At 48.4% G+C, this 21,651-nt stretch overlaps 1 protein-coding gene across 1 annotated transcript in view; it reads right to left on the bottom strand.

The window, feature by feature from the left end:
- SLC25A21 (solute carrier family 25 member 21) overlaps nucleotides 1–17,585 on the bottom strand; it is a 592,393-nt gene extending 574,808 nt beyond the window's left edge. Inside the window, exon 1 of the mRNA XM_069731960.1 lies at nucleotides 17,536–17,585. The gene's annotated coding sequence lies outside the window, so the exon portion shown is untranslated. The remainder of the gene's footprint in view (nucleotides 1–17,535) is intronic.
- Between the last annotated feature and the right edge of the window lie 4,066 nt (nucleotides 17,586–21,651).

Here is a 21,651-nt window from a genome sequence, read left to right as displayed (position 1 = left end):
CCATTAGCACCCTGAAGATACTGAGTGGCCTAATTCACATAGGACAAACACCTGGGCGATATATATCTGCCTCCAACTAGCACACCAGCATGAGTCTTACATAAACCCCCCCCCCTTGCTCAGACCACTCCGGTCGAGCAAGAACACTTTTGAAACAGTGCACTCGGGATAGGGCATCGGCGTTCCCCATCTGCACCCCAGGTCGGTGCTCCACCGTAAAAGAGTAAGCCTGCAGGGCAAGGAACCACCGGGTTACCCGACTATTACGGTCTTTGTGGAGGTGCATCCACTTGAGAGGGGCATGGTCTGTGACCAGCCTAAACTTCCTACCGGCTAGGTAATACTTGAGGGAGTCGAGAGCCCACTTAATGGCTAGGCACTCTTTTTCAACCACCGCATACCTCTGCTCATGTACATTCAGTTTCCGACTGAGGTAGAGGACCGGGTGTTCGACTCCGTCCCTCACCTGGGAAAGTACAGCTCCGACACCAGTATCAGAGGCATCAGTTTGTACCACAAACTCGCTGCTGAAATCAGGAGTCACTAGTACGGGCTGAGAGCACAAAGCCCGTTTCAGGCTGTGGAAGGCCTCTTCAGCAGCTGAGGTCCATTTTACCATGACGGAACCCTTCCCCTTGGTAAGATCCGTCAAGGGAGTAGCCATGGCTGCAAAATTGGGTATGAACCGGCGATAATAGCCGGCAATCTCCAGGAAAGCCTGCACTTGTTTCTTGTTCACTGGTTGTGGCCAGCCCTGAATTGCCTGTATTTTGTCGATCTGGGGTTTAACCACTCCTCGGCCAATCACGTAGCCCAAGTATCGGGCTTCTTCAAGCCAGATGTGGCATTTCTTGGGGTTTGCCGTTAAACCTGCATCTCGCAGGTCATCAATCACCGCTTGTACCTTCTGGAGATGAGTTTCCCAGTCCATGCTGTAAATTACGATGTCATCCAGGTAGGCAGAAGCGTACTGTCTGTGAGGCCTCAAGACTCGATCCATCAATCTCTGGAACGTTGCGGGAGCTCCGTGAAGTCCAAACGGCATATAGACATAATGGAACAGACCTTCCGGTGTAGCAAAGGCCGTCTTCTCTCTGGCCGCCTCGGCCAGAGGAATCTGCCAGTACCCCTTTGTTAAATCCAGGGTCGTAATGTATTGGGCTTTACCAAGCCGGTCGATCAACTCATCGACCCGGGGCATAGGGTACGCATCAAATTTAGAAACTGCATTCAGTTTCCTAAAGTCATTACAAAACCGGATGGAGCCATCCGGTTTAGGTATCAACACAATTGGACTGGACCAGGCGTTGTGTGACTCCTCAATGACTCCTAAGTCCAACATTGCCATCACTTCCCGGGAGACGGCTTCACGGCGGGCTTCCGGAATCCGGTAGGGCTTCACATGAACAGTGACGCCAGGCTCTGTGACAATCTCATGTTTCACCAACTTAGTCCGGCCAGGTTTTTCGGAGAAAAACTGTCGGTTCTGTAACAAAAATTGCTTAACCTCAGATTTTTGTCGTTCTGAGAGAGTCTCAGCAACCTGCACCTCTGGTACAGTAGGTGAACAAACCGGACGGGGCAGATCCGCCGTTAGGGCAGAGCGGTCTTTCCAGGATTTTATCAGATTCACATGATAAATCTGTTCCGGTTTTCTCTTACCCGGCTGGTACACTTTATAGTTCACTTCACCAACTCTTTCTCGGACCTCAAATGGGCCCTGCCATTTCGCCAGGAATTTACTATCCACCGTAGGGATTAGGACCAACACCCTATCGCCGGGTGCAAATGTACGGACCTTAGCGCCTCTATCATAACTTTGCCTCTGGGCTCCCTGGGCCTGTAACATATGGTCCCTAACAATGGGCATGACAGCGGCAATACGATCCTGCATTTGTGTTACATGGTCGATCACCGTTTTAAAGGGAGTGACTTGACCTTCCCAGGTTTCTTTTGCGACGTCCAGCAGTCCCCGGGGACGACGGGCGTACAACAGTTCGAAAGGCGAAAACCCTGTGGAAGACTGGGGAACTTCCCTGATGGCAAACAGCAAATAGGGTAACAAGTAATCCCAGTTCTTCCCATCTTTGTCTATCGCCTTCCGGAGCATCTGTTTTAAGGTTTTGTTGAAGCGCTCAACCAGGCCATCTGTTTGAGGGTGATAGACAGACGTACGCAACGGGTCTATTTGTAAGAGCCTGCAGAGCTCCTTCATTACCCTCGACATAAAGGGAGTCCCCTGGTCGGTGAGTATCTGTTTTGGAATTCCCACCCGACTAAACACTTGTACCAATTCCTTGGCGATCGTCTTGGTAGCTGTGTTACGCAAAGGGACGGCTTCCGGGTAACGAGTGGCATAGTCCATGATGACGAGGATATGTTGGTGCCCACGTGCGGATCGGGGAAGGGGCCCAACCAAATCCATCCCAATTCTCTCAAAAGGGACCCCGATGATAGGAAGGGGTACCAAAGGGCTACGGAACTGAGATTTAGGGGCCGCGATTTGGCACTCTGGACAGGACTCACAATAGTTACGCACATCACAATGTATTCCAGGCCACACAAAACAATGCAATATCCTTTCTGTGGTTTTCTGTACCCCCAGATGTCCCCCCATTATATGTCCGTGGGCCAAATCCAGTACCTTCCGCCGATAAGGTTTGGGTACCACTAACCGTTGCACTGTGTCTTCCCCTTTTTTTTCTACCTGGTAGAGCAAATCATTTTCAAGAACCATATACGGGTACGCTAGCCTAGTGTCAGGTTCTACGGGTACCCCATCTATCATTTTTAGATTTTTCCTAGCCGGAGTTAGGGTAGGATCTTTCATTTGCTCGCTGTGGAAGTCATCCACCTGGACTCCCAAATCTGGCAGGCAGGGTGCCGGATGGCTGTCTGCCTCCGCCTCTCGCTGAGGTTCCTCAGTTTCCTCTGTTTCCCCCGCCATGACGGAGAAGGGGTACTGAAGGTTAGATTCACCAACCTCCCCAGCAACATCTTCCTGTGGGGTCTCCTCTAGGGACTCGGGACCTCCAGATGGCATGGGAGAAGATTCACGAGTACAGCTACCGTGAAGGAGCAACTGATTCTCCCACAACTGCCAGAAATAGGGAAAATCCCTGCCCAGGATTACATCCTGTAACAATGCGGGGACGAGTCCCACTTTGTGCTGCACTGACCCATAGGGAGTAGAAATCCATATGACCGCTGTTAAGTACGAGCGGGTGTCACCATGCACACACGTCACAGAAAACTTGTCAGACGGACCAGACGGAAGTGCCACCAGACTAGCTTTCACCAGAGTCACCACACTTCCAGAGTCTAGTAATGCCACAACATTTTTCCCATCAACAGATAATTCACACAGGTGTTTCACTGTATCATTTTGACCCGCATTCACACTCACTAGCTGTGTAACCAAAGACATGCGTTTTCTAGAGTCTATAACGTCGCACTGCATGGGTTCAGCGGTAACAGGACAGTTCGCAGAAACATGACCCTTCTCATGGCAGTGGAAACACCTAACAGGTCCCCTACTGAGACCACCGTCCAATACTCTTGGTCTCGGAGTGCGAGCAGTCCCGGACTCCTCCCCCACAGTTTTAAGCGATTTTCCTTCACCCGTGGTCCCTGGAACAGTCTTACCGGTTCCACGAGGAGGAGGCACAGACCGGGGGTTGGCGGTGTCGTCGGGAAGTCCTTCTGCCACGGAATAACGCTCGACCAACTCCACAAGTTGATCCGCTGTCGTGGGATTTCCTTGGCTTACCCACCTTTTCAGCGCTGGGGGTAGTACTCTCAGGTACTTGTCCAGGACAACCCGCTGGATTATTTCGGGTATTGTCAGTACCTCGGGTTGCAGCCATTTCTTTGTCAAGTAGATCAGGTCGAACATCTGAGACCGCGCCGGTTTATCTTGCTGGTATGTCCACTGATGTACCCTCTGTGCACGGACAGCCGTCGTCACACTCAGCCGGGCCAGGATCTCAGCTTTCAGCTTCTCAAAGTCCTGAGCGACCTCCGGGTCCAAATCATGGTAAGCTTTTTGGGCCTCGCCGGAGAGAAACGGGGCAATCAAATCGGCCCATCGTGCCTTCGGCCACTTCTCTCTCAATGCCGTCCACTCAAACGTTGTCAGGTATGCCTCGACGTCATCTTCTGCAGTCAGCTTTTGCCAGTATCGACTCACATGGATCCTTCTGGACTCTGCTTCCGGGTCAGCGTCAGGCATGCTCACCAGGCGCTGCACCACCTGTTGGAGAAGTTGGCGGTCTGCAACCGTCATGTCCAGTAACTCCTTCAGCTGTGCGGCCATCAAGCGATTAGCTTCGTGCTGTGCGGCAGTGGCCTGCTGCTGTACGGCAGTGGACTGTACTAAGGCTTTCACCACGTCTTCCATGCTGTCGCCTGTGCCACGGTATGCCCGCGTTCTCCACCACAATGTGACAAAACACTCTGGGATCGCCTTTGCTGGGGTCAAAGGACACGTGGTTTGTGCATTGAATCTGAGGCGTACAGCAGGTTTCTGAGCAGGCTGACCTCAGGTCAGATTTATTAACGTGAAAGCAACACAAAAAATAAAACATAAAAATAAATCCTAGCCTGTCCGGCACTAACTAAACAAATACGTTGCTATCTCAACAACTGGGGGGGCTTCTCCCACCCAGCTAACATCACACAATTCTTGAGCAGAGCTCTTCACTCACGTTTGTCCCACACAGGCAGGCAATCTGTGTGCCCCAGGCAGACACTGGAAACACCCAGCTGGTCATCTTTTATTCCTGCAATCATTAACCCATTAGCACCCTGAAGATACTGAGTGGCCTAATTCACATAGGACAAACACCTGGGCGATATATATCTGCCTCCAACTTACAGGCCTCATACACAGTGCTAACTAGGACCTATGCTGCTCCTTTTCTTGGTCCTCATACACAGTGCAAAATTGGACCTATGGTGCTCCTTCTCTTGGGCCTCATACACAGTGCCTACTAGAACCTAAGCTGCACCTTCTCTTGGGCCTTATACACAGTGCCTACTAGGACCAATGCTGCACCTTCTCTTCGGGCTCATACACACTGCTTACTAGGACCTATGCTGCTCCTTTTCTTGGTCCTCATACACAGTGCATAATTGGATCTATGGTGCTCCTTCTCTTGGGCCTCATACACAGTGCTAACTAGGACCTATGCTGCTCCTTTTCTTGGTCCTCATACACAGTGCAAAATTGGATCTATGGTGCTCCTTCTCTTTGGCCTTATACACAGTGCCTACTAGGACCTATGCTGTTCCTTCCCTTGGGCCTCATACACTGTGTCTTCTAGGAGCAATGCTGCCCCTTTTCTTGGTCCTCATACACAGTGCCTACTTGGACCTATGCTGCTCCTTCACTTGGACCTCATACACAGTGCCTACTTGGACCTATAGTGCTCCTTCTCTTGAGCCTTATACACAATGCATAATTGGACCTATGGTGCTCCTTCTCTTGGGCCTCATACACAGTGCCTACTAGAACCTAAGCTGTTCCTTCTCTTGGGCCTCATACACAGTGCCTACTAGGACCAATGCTGCACCTTCTCTTCGGGCTCATACACAGTGCTAACTAGGACCTATGCTGCTCCTTTTCTTGGTCCTCATACACAGTGCATAATTGGATCTATGGTGCTCCTTCTCTTGGGCCTCATACACTGTGTCTTCTAGGAGCAATGCTGCCCCTTTTCTTGGTCCTCATACACAGTGCCTACTTGGACCTATGCTGCTCCTTCCCTTGGACCTCATACACAGTGCCTACTTGGACCTATAGTGCTCCTTCTCTTGAGCCTTATACACAATGCATAATTGGACCTATGGTGCTTCTCTTGGGCCTCATACACAGTGCCTACTAGAACCTATGCTGCACCTTCTCTTGGGCCTCATACACAGTGCTAACTAGGACCTATGCTGCTCCTTTTCTTGGCCCTCATACACAGTGCAAAATTGGATCTATGGTGATCCTTCTCTTGGGCCTCATACACAGTGCTAACTAGGACCTATGCTGCTCCTTTTCTTGGTCCTCATACACAGTGCAAAATTGGACCTATGGTGCTCCTTCTCTTGGGCCTCATACACAGTGCCTACTAGAACCTAAGCTGCACCTTCTCTTGGGCCTTATACACAGTGCCTACTAGGACCAATGCTGCACCTTCTCTTTGGGCTCATACACACTGCTTACTAGGACCTATGCTGCTCCTTTTCTTGGTCCTCATACACAGTGCATAATTGGATCTATGGTGCTCCTTCTCTTGGGCCTCATACACAGTGCTAACTAGGACCTATGCTGCTCCTTTTCTTGGTCCTCATACACAGTGCAAAATTGGATCTATGGTGCTCCTTCTCTTTGGCCTTATACACAGTGCCTACTAGGACCTATGCTGTTCCTTCCCTTGGGCCTCATACACTGTGTCTTCTAGGAGCAATGCTGCCCCTTTTCTTGGTCCTCATACACAGTGCCTACTTGGACCTATGCTGCTCCTTCACTTGGACCTCATACACAGTGCCTACTTGGACCTATAGTGCTCCTTCTCTTGAGCCTTATACACAATGCATAATTGGACCTATGGTGCTCCTTCTCTTGGGCCTCATACACAGTGCCTACTAGAACCTAAGCTGTTCCTTCTCTTGGGCCTCATACACAGTGCCTACTAGGACCAATGCTGCACCTTCTCTTCGGGCTCATACACAGTGCTAACTAGGACCTATGCTGCTCCTTTTCTTGGTCCTCATACACAGTGCATAATTGGATCTATGGTGCTCCTTCTCTTGGGCCTCATACACACTGCTAACTAGGACCTATGCTGCTCCTTCCCTTGGGCCTCATACACTGTGCCTTCTAGGAGCAATGCTGCCCCTTTTCTTGGTCCTCATACACAGTGCCTACTTGGACCTATGCTGCTCCTTCCCTTGGACCTCATACACAGTGCCTACTTGGACCTATAGTGCTCCTTCTCTTGAGCCTTATACACAATGCATAATTGGACCTATGGTGCTTCTCTTGGGCCTCATACACAGTGCCTACTAGAACCTATGCTGCACCTTCTCTTGGGCCTCATACACAGTGCTAACTAGGACCTATGCTGCTCCTTTTCTTGGCCCTCATACACAGTGCAAAATTGGATCTATGGTGCTCCTTCTCTTGGGCCTCATACAGAGTGCTAACTAGGACCTATGCTGCTCCTTTTCTTGGTCCTCATACACAGTGCAAAATTGGACCTATGGTGCTCCTTCTCTTGGGCCTCACACAGTGCCTACTAGAACCTAAGCTGTTCCTTCTCTTGGGCCTCATACACAGTGCCTACTAGGACCTATGCTGTTCTTTCCCATGGGCCTCAAACACTGTGTCTTCTAGGAGCAATGCTGCCCCTTTTCTTGGTCCTCATACACAGTGCCTACTTGGACGTATGCTGCCCCTTCCCTTGGACCTCATACAGTGCCTACTTGGACCTATAGTGCTCCTTCTCTTGAGCATTATACACAATGCATAATTGGACCTATAGTGCTTCTCTTGGGCCTCATACACAGTGCCTACTAGAACCTAAGCTGCACCTTCTCTTGGGCCTCATACACAGTGCCTACTAGAACCAAAGCTGTTCCTTCTCTTGGGCCTCATACACAGTGCCTACTAGGACCTATGCTGTTCTTTCCCATGGGCCTCAAACACTGTGTCTTCTAGGAGCAATGCTGCCCCTTTTCTTGGTCCTCATACACAGTGCCTACTTGGACTTATGCTGCCCCTTCCCTTGGACCTCATACAGTGCCTACTTGGACCTATAGTGCTCCTTCTCTTGAGCATTATACACAATGTATAATTGGACCTATGGTGCTTCTCTTGGGCCTCATACACAGTGCCTACTAGAACCTATGCTGCACCTTCTCTTGGGCCTCATACACAGTGCTAACTAGGACCTATGCTGCTCCTTTTCTTGGCCCTCATACACAGTGCAAATATCGTAGTTACTTACCGATAACGGTATTTCTCTGAACCCATGACGGCACTAACGAGAGAGAGGGATCCGCCCTCAGGGACAGGAAACCCACAGGTTAAAAAGGCGGGACCTCTCCTCCACCTCAGTTGGTTTACAGAGCCTTGCAGGGAATTTCTGCTGTAACTTAATTGGTTATTTTTACACAACAAAATATAACTGTATAACTTATATAAGCTCCTATATATATATACACACACTTTTTTTTTTTTTTTTTTTTATGCACACCTCGTGACTTAATTTATAAGTAGTGTGTACACCCATACGTGAAGGGAGGGAATATACAGGTGCCGTCATGGGTTCAGAGAAATACCGTTATCGGTAAGTAACTACGATATTCTCTTACCCCATGACGGCACTAACGAGAGAATTTCAAAGAATGAAAATTTTAGGGTGGGACTACTGCCTCAAGAACTCTCCTACCAAAAGTTAAGTCTGAGGGAGAAGATAGATTAAGCTGATAGTGCTTGAAGAATGTAGAGGGGGAAGACCAAGTGGCTGCTCTACATATTTGATCTATTGATGCTCCACCACGTTCAGCCCAAGAGGTTGCCACCGACCTGGTTGAATGAGCCTTAATTGTGTCCGGAGCTTGTTCTCCGGAAGAGGTATATGACATCTTGATGGCATCTCTTACCCACCTTGCCAACGTGGCTTTCGATGCTTTGTGACTAGTGTTGAGCGATACCGTCCGATACTTGAAAGTATCGGTATCGGATAGTATCGGCCGATACCCGAAAAATATCGGATATCGCCGATACCGATATCCGATACCAATACAAGTCAATGGGACATCAAGTATCGGAAGGTATTCTCATGGTTCCCAGGGTCTGAAGGAGAGGAAACTCTCCTTCAGGCCCTGGGATCCATAGGGAGGTGTAAAATAAAGAATAAAAATAAAAAATATTGATATATTTACCTCTCCGGCGGCCCCTGAACTCAGCGCGGGTAACCGGCAGGCTTCTTTGTTCAAAATCAGCGCTTTTAGGACCTGAGAAACACGTCCCGGCTTCTGATTGGTCGCGGGCCGCCCATGTGACCGCCATGCGACCAATCACAAGCCGCGACGTCACCGCAAGCTATTAGCGCGCTCATTTTTAAAAATGAGCGCGTTAATGGCTTTCAAAGACGTAGCGGGTTGTGATTGGTCGCGGCCGCGACCAATCACAAGCCGCGACGTCACCGCAAGCTATTGACGCGCTCATTTTTAAAAATGAGCGCGTTAATGGCTTTGAAAGACATAGCGGCTTGTGATTGGTCGCGTGGCCGCGACCAATCACAAGCCGCGACGTCACCGCAAGCTATTAGCGCGCTCATTTTTGAAAAATGAGCGCGTTAATGACTTTCAAAGACGTAGCGGCTTGTGATTGGTCGCGGCCACGCGACCAATCACAAGCCGCTATGTCTTTCAAAGCCATTAACGCGCTCATTTTTAAAAATGAGCGCATCAATAGCTTGCGGTGACGTCGCGGCTTGTGATTGGTCGCGGCCGCGACCAATCACAAGCCGCTACGTCTTTGAAAGCCATTAACGCGCTCATTTTTCAAAAATGAGCGCGCTAATAGCTTGCGGTGACGTCGCGGCTTGTGATTGGTCGCATGGCCGCGACCAATCACATGCCGCAACGTCTTTGAAAGTCATTAACGCGCTCATTTTTCAAAAATGAGCGCGCTAATAGCTTGCGGTGACGTCGCGGCTTGTGATTGGTCGCGTGGCGGTCACATGGGCGGCCCGCGACCAATCAGAAGCCGGGACGTGTTTCTCAGGTCCTAAAAGCGCTGATTTTGAACAACGAAGCCTGCCGGTTACCCGCGGACTCACCAGGGGCCGCCGGAGAGGTAAATATATCAATATTTTTTATTTTAATTCTTTATTTTACACATCTCTATGTATCCGATACCGATACCCGATACCACAAAAGTATCGGATCTCGGTATCGGAATTCCGATACCGCAAGTATCGGCCGATACCCGATACTTGCGGTATCGGAATGCTCAACACTATTTGTGACCCTTATTTGGTCCCTGAAAGCAGACAAACAGAGCCCTCCCTTTTCTACACTCCCTTGTGGCTGACAGATAGTGTGTTAGACATCTCTTTACATCTAGAGTGTGTAGAGCCTCCTCTTTTTTGTTTTTTGGATTGGGGCAAAAAGATGGTAACGCTATCTCTTGAGATCTGTGGAATTTTGACACCACTTTGGGAAGGTAAGAAGGGTCAGTTTTGAGGATTACTCTGTCATCTAATATTTGTGTTAGAGGTGGGTAGGCTGATAAGGCCTGCAGATCACTAATCCTGCGAGCTGAGGTTAGGGCCACCAATAAACAGGTTTTCCAAGATATTATTTTTAGTGAAGCCTGAGATAAAGGTTCGAACGGCGCTTTAGTTAGTGCTGAAAGGACTAGGTTCAGGTCCCAGGGAGGAGCAGTGAGATGTATAACTGGTCTGGACCTAGTAGATGCTCTAATAAATCTTTTTACCCAGTGATTCCCCGCCAAATCCTGGTTGTAAAGGGCACCCAATGCTGCAATCTGAACCTTCAGAGTGTTTGTTGCTAGGCCTTTCTCTAAACCTTTTTGAAGAAATTCTAAGATTTCCTGAATTGGCATCTGATTTGATAGGATAACTCCTGACGTGGAGAGGAACTTTTTCCAGACTTTGCCGTAGGCTCTGGTAGTTATAGGTTTTCTACTGGCCAGCAGGGTAGAAATTAGATTTGAAGAAAACCCCCTTTTTGTTAATAGTTCCCTTTCAAAAGCCAGGCCGTCATGTGCAAACTTTTTATTTGAGGGTGATTCGCTGGCCCTTGATGCAGAAGGTCTGGGATATCTGGGAGTACCCATGGATCCGCTATGGACATTAGGCGTAGCCATGGGAACCATACTCTTTTCGGCCAGAACGGAGCTATCAGTATCACTTTGGCTCTGTCTTCCCTGATTTTCTTCAAGACTAAGGGAATTAGAGCTATCGGAGGAAACACATAAGCTAGATGGAATTTCCATGGAATTAACAACGCGTCTATAGCCACTGGACTCCCCCGAGGATCTATCGAGCAGAAGGCCTCCGTTTTCCGATTTTGATTGTTTGCAAATAGATCTATATCCGGGGCCCCCCAAAGATCCACTATGCGTTTGAATATACTTGTATTTAACTCCCATTCCCCCTGTTTTAATTGGGTTCTGCTTAGAAAATCTGCAGTTTGATTTTCTGACCCTTTTATGTGAAGGGCTGTCAGGGAGGACAAGTTGGCTTCTGCTTGTGACATGATGAAATTTGTCACTTTCATTAGGGATTGAGACCTCGTCCCTCCCTGATGGTTTAAATATGTTACTACCACCCTGTTGTCCGTCAGTACTCTCACGTGGTGGGAACGGAGGGAAGTTAAAAAATGATTGATGGCGTACTGAACTGCTAAAAGCTCCTTCATGTTTGAAGTAAGGTCTTTTTCTTCTACTGACCAAGGACCTTGGGCAATTTGCCTGTTTAGGTGGGCCCCCCACCCCCAAGGGCTTGCGTCTGTGGTCAGGATTATCGAGACCGGCCATACCCATGGAACCCCCCTCCTGAGATTGGACGGGTCTGTCCACCAAGCTAAGGAAGTTTTTGTCCGAGAGGATATTTTTAATTGCTTTTCTAAATTTCCTCCTGCATGGGATACCGCCTCTAGTATTTCCCACTGGAGATCTCTCGAGTGGCTCTGAGCCCACTGTACCGCTGGGATACAGGATGTCATCGACCCCAGTATGGACATGGCTCTCCTTAGAGAGATCAGAGGAGAGATACTCAACTGATTCACTAGATGTATCATGTTGGATACTTTTTCTTCCGGCAGACGACACTCTTGCTTTGTTGAGTCTATTACTATCCCCAAGTACAACTGTACTTGAGATGGGATAAGCCTGGATTTTTCCAGGTTCAAAAACCATCCTAGATTCGATAGGGCTACCATCACTCTGTTTAGTTGCTGGCTGCAATGTAGAGAGGAACTGCCCATCACTAGGAGGTCGTCCAGATAAGGCACAATCAATATGTTTTGTTCCCTTATATGGGCCATTACTTCCGTCATTAATTTTGTAAATACCCACGGGGCAATGGCTAGACCAAACGGAAGAGCCCTGTATTGGTAATGTTTCAGTTCCCCTTGTATCATTACTGCAACCCTGAGATATTTCCGGAAATCCGGATGGATTGGCACATGATAGTATGCGTCCTTTAAGTCTATAACAGTCATGAAACAAGACGGGATAAGGGATCTGACACATGATTTTATTGTCTCCATTTTGAATTTTTCTATTACCAGGTATCTGTTTAGTTGTTTCAAATTTATAATTACTCTGAAAGTTCCGTCCGGTTTTGTTCGAAGAAAGAGCGGAGAATAAAACCCCCTCGTCTCTTCCTGTTGTGGAACTTCCTGTAAGACTTTCTTCTCCAGAAGACTGAGAACTTCTCTCTGGATGCTCAGCTGCTCGATCTCTGACTTTCTTCGTGGTGTGACCACAAACTGATTGTGTGGCATTGTGTGAAAGCTTAGTTTTAGGCCTGTCTTTATGATGTTTAGAGTCCAGGCACTTCCAGAAATTTTTTCCCAGGTTGGAAGAAAGTGGGTCAGTCTCCCTCCTACCTGGGGCACACCCTCATTGTGGCTGTTTTTTATTATCCGGCTTGTTGAACATGAAACCTCCTCTTTTGAATTTTCTGTCTTCCCACCCCTCCTTTTGATTTTTTGGGGGGCGTCTTTGTGTGAACCTCCTTCCTCGAAAGGGCCGCCTATAAGCTTGATTTAGGAATCCCGGAAAGGCTTTCTTTTTATCAACCGCTTTTTCGAGGACATCGTCTAGGGTGGGACCGAACAAATATTCACCTTCACACGGAATGGAACACAACTTAGCTTTAGTTTGCAGGTCCCCCGGCCAGCACTTTAGCCATAATGCTCTGCTAGCCGCATTTGAGAAGGAAGCCGATCTTGCCGTCAGTCTAACTGAGTCTATTGAGGCATCTGCTAAATATGCAGCGGCCCCTCTCATCGCTGACACGGAGTCTAGTATAGACTCTCTCGGGGTTTTATTTTTTAATTGAGTCTCTAAATGATCCAGCCAGACCATTAGTGCTCTAGCTGTACACGTAGCAGCTATACCGGGTTTTAGCCACCCGCTGGCAGCCTCCCAGGACCCTTTTAGGAAGACATCGGCCTTTTTATCCATAGGATCCTTGAGGGTCCCCATATCTTCAAAAGGCAGAGCGAACTTTTTAGAGGCTTTCGCGATGGCGACGTCTAATTTTGGCGCTTTTCCCCATGAGGCGCAGGCTGGGTCATCAAATGGGTATTTCCTTTTGGGTGTTAACAGTACTTTTTTGTCTGGTCTTTTCCTCTCCTTTTTTATAAGGGCTTGAATTTTTTCATTTAATGGGAACACTCTGTACTTCTTTTGTTCCAGGCCACTAAACATAAGATCTTGTACAGATTTTTTGGAACGAGTGTCTGCCAGACCCATTGTCGCCCTAACCATTTTCACCAGCGCATCCGTTTCATCTATTGGGAAACAGTTGCGACCGCTTTCTGAAGATGCGGAGGAGGATGATGAAGCTGTAGAGCTATCAGAATCCCCACTCGTACTATCTCCCTCGCTGGAGCTGTAATCTGGAGATTTTTCTTTATGTTTTCTTTTACGGTTTTTTACGCTTTTTAATGCGTCTGCTACTTGGATTTTAATTAAATCTTTTAATTCAGATGTGAAACTTGGTGTCTCCTCATCAATGGTGTTCTTAATACATGGCGCACAGAGTTTTTTAACCCATGAATCCGGCAAATCTGCTGAACAAAGCGGGCATACTCTATGTTTACTTTTCCCCTGGCATTTCTTTCCCTAGGAAACAATAAACCCCTATTAGAATTTACACTTTCACGGAGGTCACTTACCCTCCTAATGTGAGGAAGATACCGGCTGTGGCTTTGAGGATGCCTCCTCCACTTGAACCACCGTCTCCCTCCTGGATCCACCAGAGCCTCTGCTACGCTGGGATCCTGAGCTGCTGCGCTGCGTGGGTTTTCTTGAGGAATGGCGCTCCTTCGGGTTCTTTGTCACAGGGGCCTGTGAAATTTCTTCCACCGACTGCTCTATTCCACTCATGGTGGTAATCTCTGAGCAGCGGTATACCCCTTTCCTTCTGGATATATACTAATGGAGCGGCGCCAGGCAACTTCCGGCTTACCCAGAGGTGCCCTGCGCCGCCCCGGAAGTGACCCCCACGCCTGCGCAGTTAGTCGCCGAACCCCGCGCGCGCGCTCACTGTTTGCCGGCTCACAGGAGGGACGGAGCTTCCGCAGCCGCCGCTGCTCCCAGCGTTCTCCTGTCGGTGACCGGCGTCACCACCTCCTGTGTGCCTTATGGATCGGTGGAGAAAACCTCCAGGTAGCCGCCGCTACCTATTGCCGATCATCCCTTTGAAAAGGAAGAGGCAGGCTTTCTCGACATCCTCTTCACTGCCTCCCCTCTGCGCGCATCTACGAGGCCCGCCGACCCCGGATCGCGCCCTCAGGGAGGAATCCACCTGAGACCGTGGCAGGGCCCCCCGCTGCCTGAACTCGGCCTGATGGTCCCTGGACTCCTGGATGGTGAGTTGTGGGATCCCCGTCGGGGACAGGAAACCGAACTGAGGTGGAGGAGAGGTCCCGCCTTTTTAACCTGTGGGTTTCCTGTCCCTGAGGGCGGATCCCTCTCTCTCGTTAGTGCCGTCATGGGGTAAGAGAAATTGGATCTATGGTGCTCCTTCTCTTGGTCCTCATACACAGTGCAAAATTGGACCTATGGTGCTCCTTCTCTTGGGCCTCACACAGTGCCTACTAGAACCTAAGCTGTTCCTTCTCTTGGGCCTCATACACAGTGCCTACTAGGACCTATGCTGTTCTTTCCCATGGGCCTCAAACACTGTGTCTTCTAGGAGCAATGCTGCCCCTTTTCTTGGTCCTCATACACAGTGCCTACTTGGACCTATGCTGCCCCTTCCCTTGGACCTCATACAGTGCCTACTTGGACCTATAGTGCTCCTTCTCTTGAGCATTATACACAATGCATAATTGGACCTATAGTGCTTCTCTTGGGCCTCATACACAGTGCCTACTAGAACCTAAGCTGCACCTTCTCTTGGGCCTTATACACAGTGCCTACTAGGACCAATGCTGCACCTTCTCTTTGGGCTCATACACACTGCTTACTAGGACCTATGCTGCACCTTCTCTTGGGCCTCATACACAGTGCTAACTAGGACCTATGCTGCTCCTTTTCTTGGTCCTCATACACAGTGCAAAATTGGATCTATGGTGATCCTTCTCTTGGGCCTCATACACAGTGCTAACTAGGACCTATGCTGCTCCTTTTCTTGGTCCTCATACACAGTGCAAAATTGGACCTATGGTGCTCTTTCTCTTGGGCCTCATACACAGTGCCTACTAGAACCTAAGCTGCACCTTCTCTTGGGCCTTATACACAGTGCCTACTAGGACCAATGCTGCACCTTCTCTTCGGGCTCATACACACTGCTTACTAGAACCTATGCTGCTCCTTTTCTTGGTCATCATACACAGTGCAAAATTGGATCTATGGTGCTCCTTCTCTTTGGCCTTATACACAGTGCCTACTAGGACCTATGCTGTTCCTTCCCTTGGGCCTCATACACTGTGTCTTCTAGGAGCAATGCTGCCCCTTTTCTTGGTCCTCATACACAGTGCCTACTTGGACCTATGCTGCTCCTTCACTTGGACCTCATACACAGTGCCTACTTGGACCTATAGTGCTCCTTCTCTTGAGCCTTATACACAATGCATAATTGGACCTATGGTGCTCCTTCTCTTGGGCCTCATACACAGTGCCTACTAGAACCTATGCTGCTCCTTCTCTTGGGCCTCATACACAGTGCCTACTAGGACCTATGCTGCTCCTTCTCTTGGGCCTCATACACAGTGCCTACTAGGACCTATGCTGCTCCTTCTCTTGGGCCTCATACACAGTGCCTACTAGGACCTATGCTGCTCCTTCCCTTGGGCCTCATACACAGTGCCTACTAGGACCTATGCTGCTCCTTTTCTTGGGCCTCATACACAGTACCTACTTGGACCTATGGTGCTCCTTCTCTTGGGCCTCATACACAGTGCCTACAAGAATCTATGCTGCTTCTCCCCAGGCCTCATGCACAGTGCCTACTAAGACCTATGCTGCTCCTTCCGTTGGGCCTCAAAACATTGCCAAATAGGGTCTATGCTGCTCCTTTTCTTGGGCCTCATACACAGTGCCTACTAGGACCTATGCTGCTCCTTCTCTTGGGCCTCATACACAGTGCCTACTAGGACCTATGGTGCTCTCTTGAGCCTCATACACAGTGCCTAATAGGATCCATGCTGCTCCTTCATGCTCCATAAGTTATAGACTATGCAGCATTTTCCAGCAGAGGTAGATTATGGAGCGATTTTTCCTTAGATACATTACTTCTATATGAGAATATGATGCCCTGAGCAGGCACCATTAGGTGGCATAATACACATGGGCCAATTCGTAAAAAATCCAAAATTCCTAATTGTGCATAAATATTGTGACTTTTGATTCATTTTTGGAAATGTGGAAAAGTGGAAGTGAGGCCGAGAGCAGTTCAACAAATTATAATTTAATCCTCAAAAGTGACGTAAATTAGGACAGAAAAGTAGATTACTGATGCTGGTGCATAACCTGCACCTATTGGTGAATTTGGAACATTTTACCCCAGTGCACCCTGGATCACCATTAGACAATCTTGATAAACTGACCCCTGAGTGACTCCAGGGTTATTAATACAGAGCCATCAGGACTTCACGTGCTGCTGCCAAGGTTTAAAGGGATAATCCGGCTGCGTGCTGTTCTGCATTTTGAGGTGAGCAGAGCTGGTGTCCTTAGCTCTACAGATATCTGCTGGGTTTTTCTTATAAATAGGAGAGATACAGGACTCGTCAATCATAACCCAATAGATATCTACATGGCAACACTATCGATGTGGAGCTGAGCGCAGTTGGGCCTCTTTTTTTTTGTTGTGTTGCATCAAAAACTTCCCCGTGTGAGTCTAATCTGACAATTTGTTACCTCTGACAGTAGGTCACCCAAACTGCCATACGGCATGGCGAGACACTGGCAGCACAGTAGGTAGTAATCAGCCCTCCGGCCAGTGACTGCCGCAGCCAATCAGGTGGCATTTTTCTGGCATCATAGCTCAGCACTAAGTGGTAGTGCCAGTAATAAAATGCTTTCATTGAAACTGTCTCTACCACAAGGGCAAGAAGCACTGAAATATAAAATAACAAAACATCTCAAAACGTCGTACTGTATTTAGCGGAGGAATTACCACCCCGATCACCAAGCTACATATGTATAATACACACGGTATACAGAATTGCATCCATATTACTACACCCAAAAGAAATAACTTCTGACAAGTGATTGGCAATTTCTAATGACTACTAGGAACTCTAAGCGCCGATTTTGACACTCATCTGTACCAAGATGTGACGCGGGCAGCCTCCTCTGTGATCTGATACAGAAGACAAGGCAGCAGCCTCGCTGCAGGCAGCTCTTACTTTCATCACACCTGATTGGTTCAGGGGAAGTAGCCTTGAAAGGCGGATCTTGAATTTTTAATGTTATTGGCTGTTTCTGTGTCAAGCCCCATTACTACAGCCAATGGGGCAAGGTAAAGATTTCCCTCCATCTGTTGACAGCCAAGGTGTAGTACACAGAGTGTAGAAGGACCTGCAGTGAGGTCATGATAATGTGGGAAGAGCCAGGCTCAGTGACAAGTAGTGTCCAGGCTCACATGGCTGACAGTGGCGCCCCCATCAGTGACACACGGGTTAAGACTCTGTCATTCTGATATGAAGACATCAGTCACAACCATTCCAACTATAGAAGGATAAATTATAATTACACTAAACTGGTAGGATCACATCCAGGGGGCGTGAATCAGACAGCTATGTGCTGCGACATTTTGGAGTTATATTTTCTCTGAAACGTTAGTTATGCAGTCAGGCGCTGATACATTCCCATGTTGGAAACTGGTAATAAATACGGACAAGTGAAACAGGCCTCAGATGGCAGAGCAATCCTGCACCATATGCATTATTGCTTCTGTACATACGATTTCATGCAACTACAATATACCGAATGCATAAAATCTACAGTTGCATGATCAAATAAAGGGGATTCCAGACAGAAGATAAACATAAATTGGCAAGAAGTAATAAGGTATATAACTTACCTATATAGTTCTATTAGGCCAGCTCCATCCCTGATCCCATCAGCTTGACTTACAGACCTGTGTTGAAGGTATTATCAATAACTAAGCCAGCCCCCTCCTCTGGCTATGACTCCTGAGGTCAGGCACTAGGCTTTATCGTACAAAGAAAGGTATATAACTCGCTATTTAAAGGGGTTCACAGGTAACGCTGATGAACAATCCATTGCACAAAGCCTTAGAGGGTGAGAGTGATGGTGGTGCTCACTTGGGGAGGTTTGTGTATGGACACACCACCTAGAAAAGCCTTAGAATCCGTGGCTGGAGGAAAAATTCTTTCAGATAGCAATTCACTTTAGTGGAGAGATAACGATACCTGAGAAGCACTTGTGGAAATGAATCCTCGTTGAAGGTTTTTATTACACCAACGTGTTTTGGCACAGGACAAAGGTTTGTTTTGTTTTTTTAACTTGAAAAACTTGCCAGTGTGGCACCAAAATGTGTTTGTGTAATAAAAACCTTCAATTAGTACCATCGAAGATTCTTCATTTCTGCAGGCGCAGCCCAGGTATCGTGGTCTCTCCACTACAGTAAATCAGTACTAGATCTGACCCCCACCCAGCACCCCCACTGTCATGTGCAGACAGGATCCTGCGCCCAGGTATCTAGACAGTGACCTTTTGTACAGGAAGATGCACCAAATCTCTCAATATAATTAACTCTATCTAAAACAGCATAACAGAATCCCCACTAATGTCTGTGGCCTCCGGGCGGCAGTACATGTATCACAGAGGCTGTGTTTATTTGTTTCCGTCTTCTATTACAGACACAAAATAACTACATCAGTATAACCACAGAACAAGTGGTAACTATACTGCTAACATAGGAAAAAGTTCAGGGCCACATGTTGTGAGGGCACACACTGAGCTCTGCTACGTGGATATAAAGCGCACACACTCTGCTACGTGGATATAAAGCGCACACGGCTCTGCTGCGTAGATATAAAGCGCACACACTCTGCTAAGTGGATATAAAGTGCACACGGCTCTGCTGCGTAGATATAAAGCGCACACGGCTCTGCTACGTGGATATAAAGCGCACACACTCTGCTACGTGGATACAAAGCGCACACGGCTCTGCTACGTGGATATAAAGCGCACACGGCTCTGCTACGTGGATATAAAGCGCACACGGCTCTGCTGCGTAGATATAAAGCGCACACACTCTGCTACGTGGATATAAAGCGCACACGGCTCTGCTACGTGGATATAAAGCGCACACACTCTGCTACGTGGATATAAAGCACACACGGCTCTGCTGCGTAGATATAAAGCGCACACACTCTGCTACGTGGATATAAAGCGCACACGGCTCTGCTACGTGGATATAAAGCGCACACACTCTGCTACGTGGATATAAAGCACACACGCTCTGCTACGTGGATATAAAGCGCACACACTCTGCTACGTGGATATAAAGCGCACACGGCTCTGCTACGTGGATATAAAGCGCACACGGCTCTGCTGCGTAGATATAAAGCACACGGCTCTGCTACGTGGATATGAAGCACACACGGCTCTGCTACGTGGATATAAAGCACACACGGCTCTGCTGCGTAGATATAAAGCGCACACGGCTCTGCTACGTGGATATAAAGCACACACGCTCTGCTACGTGGATATAAAGCGCACACACTCTGCTACGTGGATATAAAGCGCACACGGCTCTGCTACGTGGATATAAAGTGCACACGGCTCTGCTGCGTAGATATAAAGCGCACACGGCTCTGCTACGTGGATATAAAGCACACACGGCTCTGCTGCGTAGATATAAAGCGCACACGGCTCTGCTATGTGGATATAAAACGCACACGGCTCTGCTACGTGGATATAAAGCGCACACGGTTCTCCTACATGGATATAAAGCGCACACAGCTCTGCTACGTGGATATAAAACGCACACGGCTCTGCTACGTGGATATAAAACGCACACGGCTCTGCTACATGGATATAAAGCACACACAGCTCTGCTACGTGGATAAACATGGATATAAAGCGTACATGCTCTGCTACGTCGATACAAGACGCACACGGCTCTGCTACGTGGATATAAAGCGCACACGGATCTGCTACGTGGATATAAAGCACATACGGCTCTGCTATGTGGATATAAAACGCACACGGATCTGCTACGTGGATATATAGCACACACGGCTCTGCTACGTGGATAAAGCACACAGAGCTCTGCTACGTGGATATAAAACGCACACGGCTCTGCTACATGGATATAAAGCACAGACAGCTCTGCTACGTGGATATAAAACGCACACGGCTCTGCTACGTGGATATAAAGCACACACAGCTCTGCTACGTGGATATAAACCACACACGGCTCTGCTACGTGGATATAAACCACACACGGCTCTGCTACGTGGATATAAACCACACACGGCTCTGCTACGTGGATATAAACCACACACGGCTCTGCTACGTGGATATAAACCACACACGGCTCTGCTATGTGGATAAACACCACACACGGCTCTGCTACGTGGATAAACATGGATATAAAGCGTACACGCTCTGCTACATCGATACAAAACGCACACGGCTCTGCTACGTGGATATAAAGTGCACACGGCTCTGCTACGTGGATATAAAGCACACACAGCTCTGCTACATGCACATATAGCGCACACAGCTTTGCTGTGTGGATATAAAGCACACGCGGCTCTGCTACATGGCTATAAAGCGCACACGGATCTGCTACGTGGATATAAAGCACACACGGCTCTGCTACATGCACATATAGCGCACACGGCTTTGCTGTGTGGATATAAAGCACACGCGGCTCTGCTACGTGGATATAAACCACACACGGCTCTGCTACGTGGATAAACATGGATATAAAGCGTACACACTCTGCTACGTGGATATAAAGCACACACGGATCTGCTACGTGGATATAAAGCACACACGGCTCTGCTACATGGATATAAAGCGCACACAGCTCTGCTACGTGGATATAAAGCGCACACAGCTCTGCTACGTGGATATAAAGCGCACACAGCTCTGCTACATGGATATAAAGCGCACACAGCTCTGCTACGTGGATATAAAGCGCACACGGCTCTGCTACGTGGATATAAAGCACACACAGCTCTGCTACATGGCTATAAAGCGCACACGGCTCTGCTACGTGGATATAAAGCGCACACGGCTCTGCTACGTGGATATAAAGCGCACACAGCTCTGCTACATGCACATATAGCGCACACGGCTCTGCTACGTGGATATAAAGCGCACACGGCTCTGCTACGTGGATATAAAGCGCACACAGCTCTGCTACATGCACATATAGCGCACACGGCTCTGCTACGTGGATA

This window comes from Ranitomeya imitator, chromosome 1, assembly GCF_032444005.1.
Source record: "Ranitomeya imitator isolate aRanImi1 chromosome 1, aRanImi1.pri, whole genome shotgun sequence".
NCBI lineage: Eukaryota > Metazoa > Chordata > Amphibia > Anura > Dendrobatidae > Ranitomeya > Ranitomeya imitator.
Note: the sequence above shows the minus strand (reverse complement) of the source record. Positions and strands in the feature narration are given on the sequence as shown.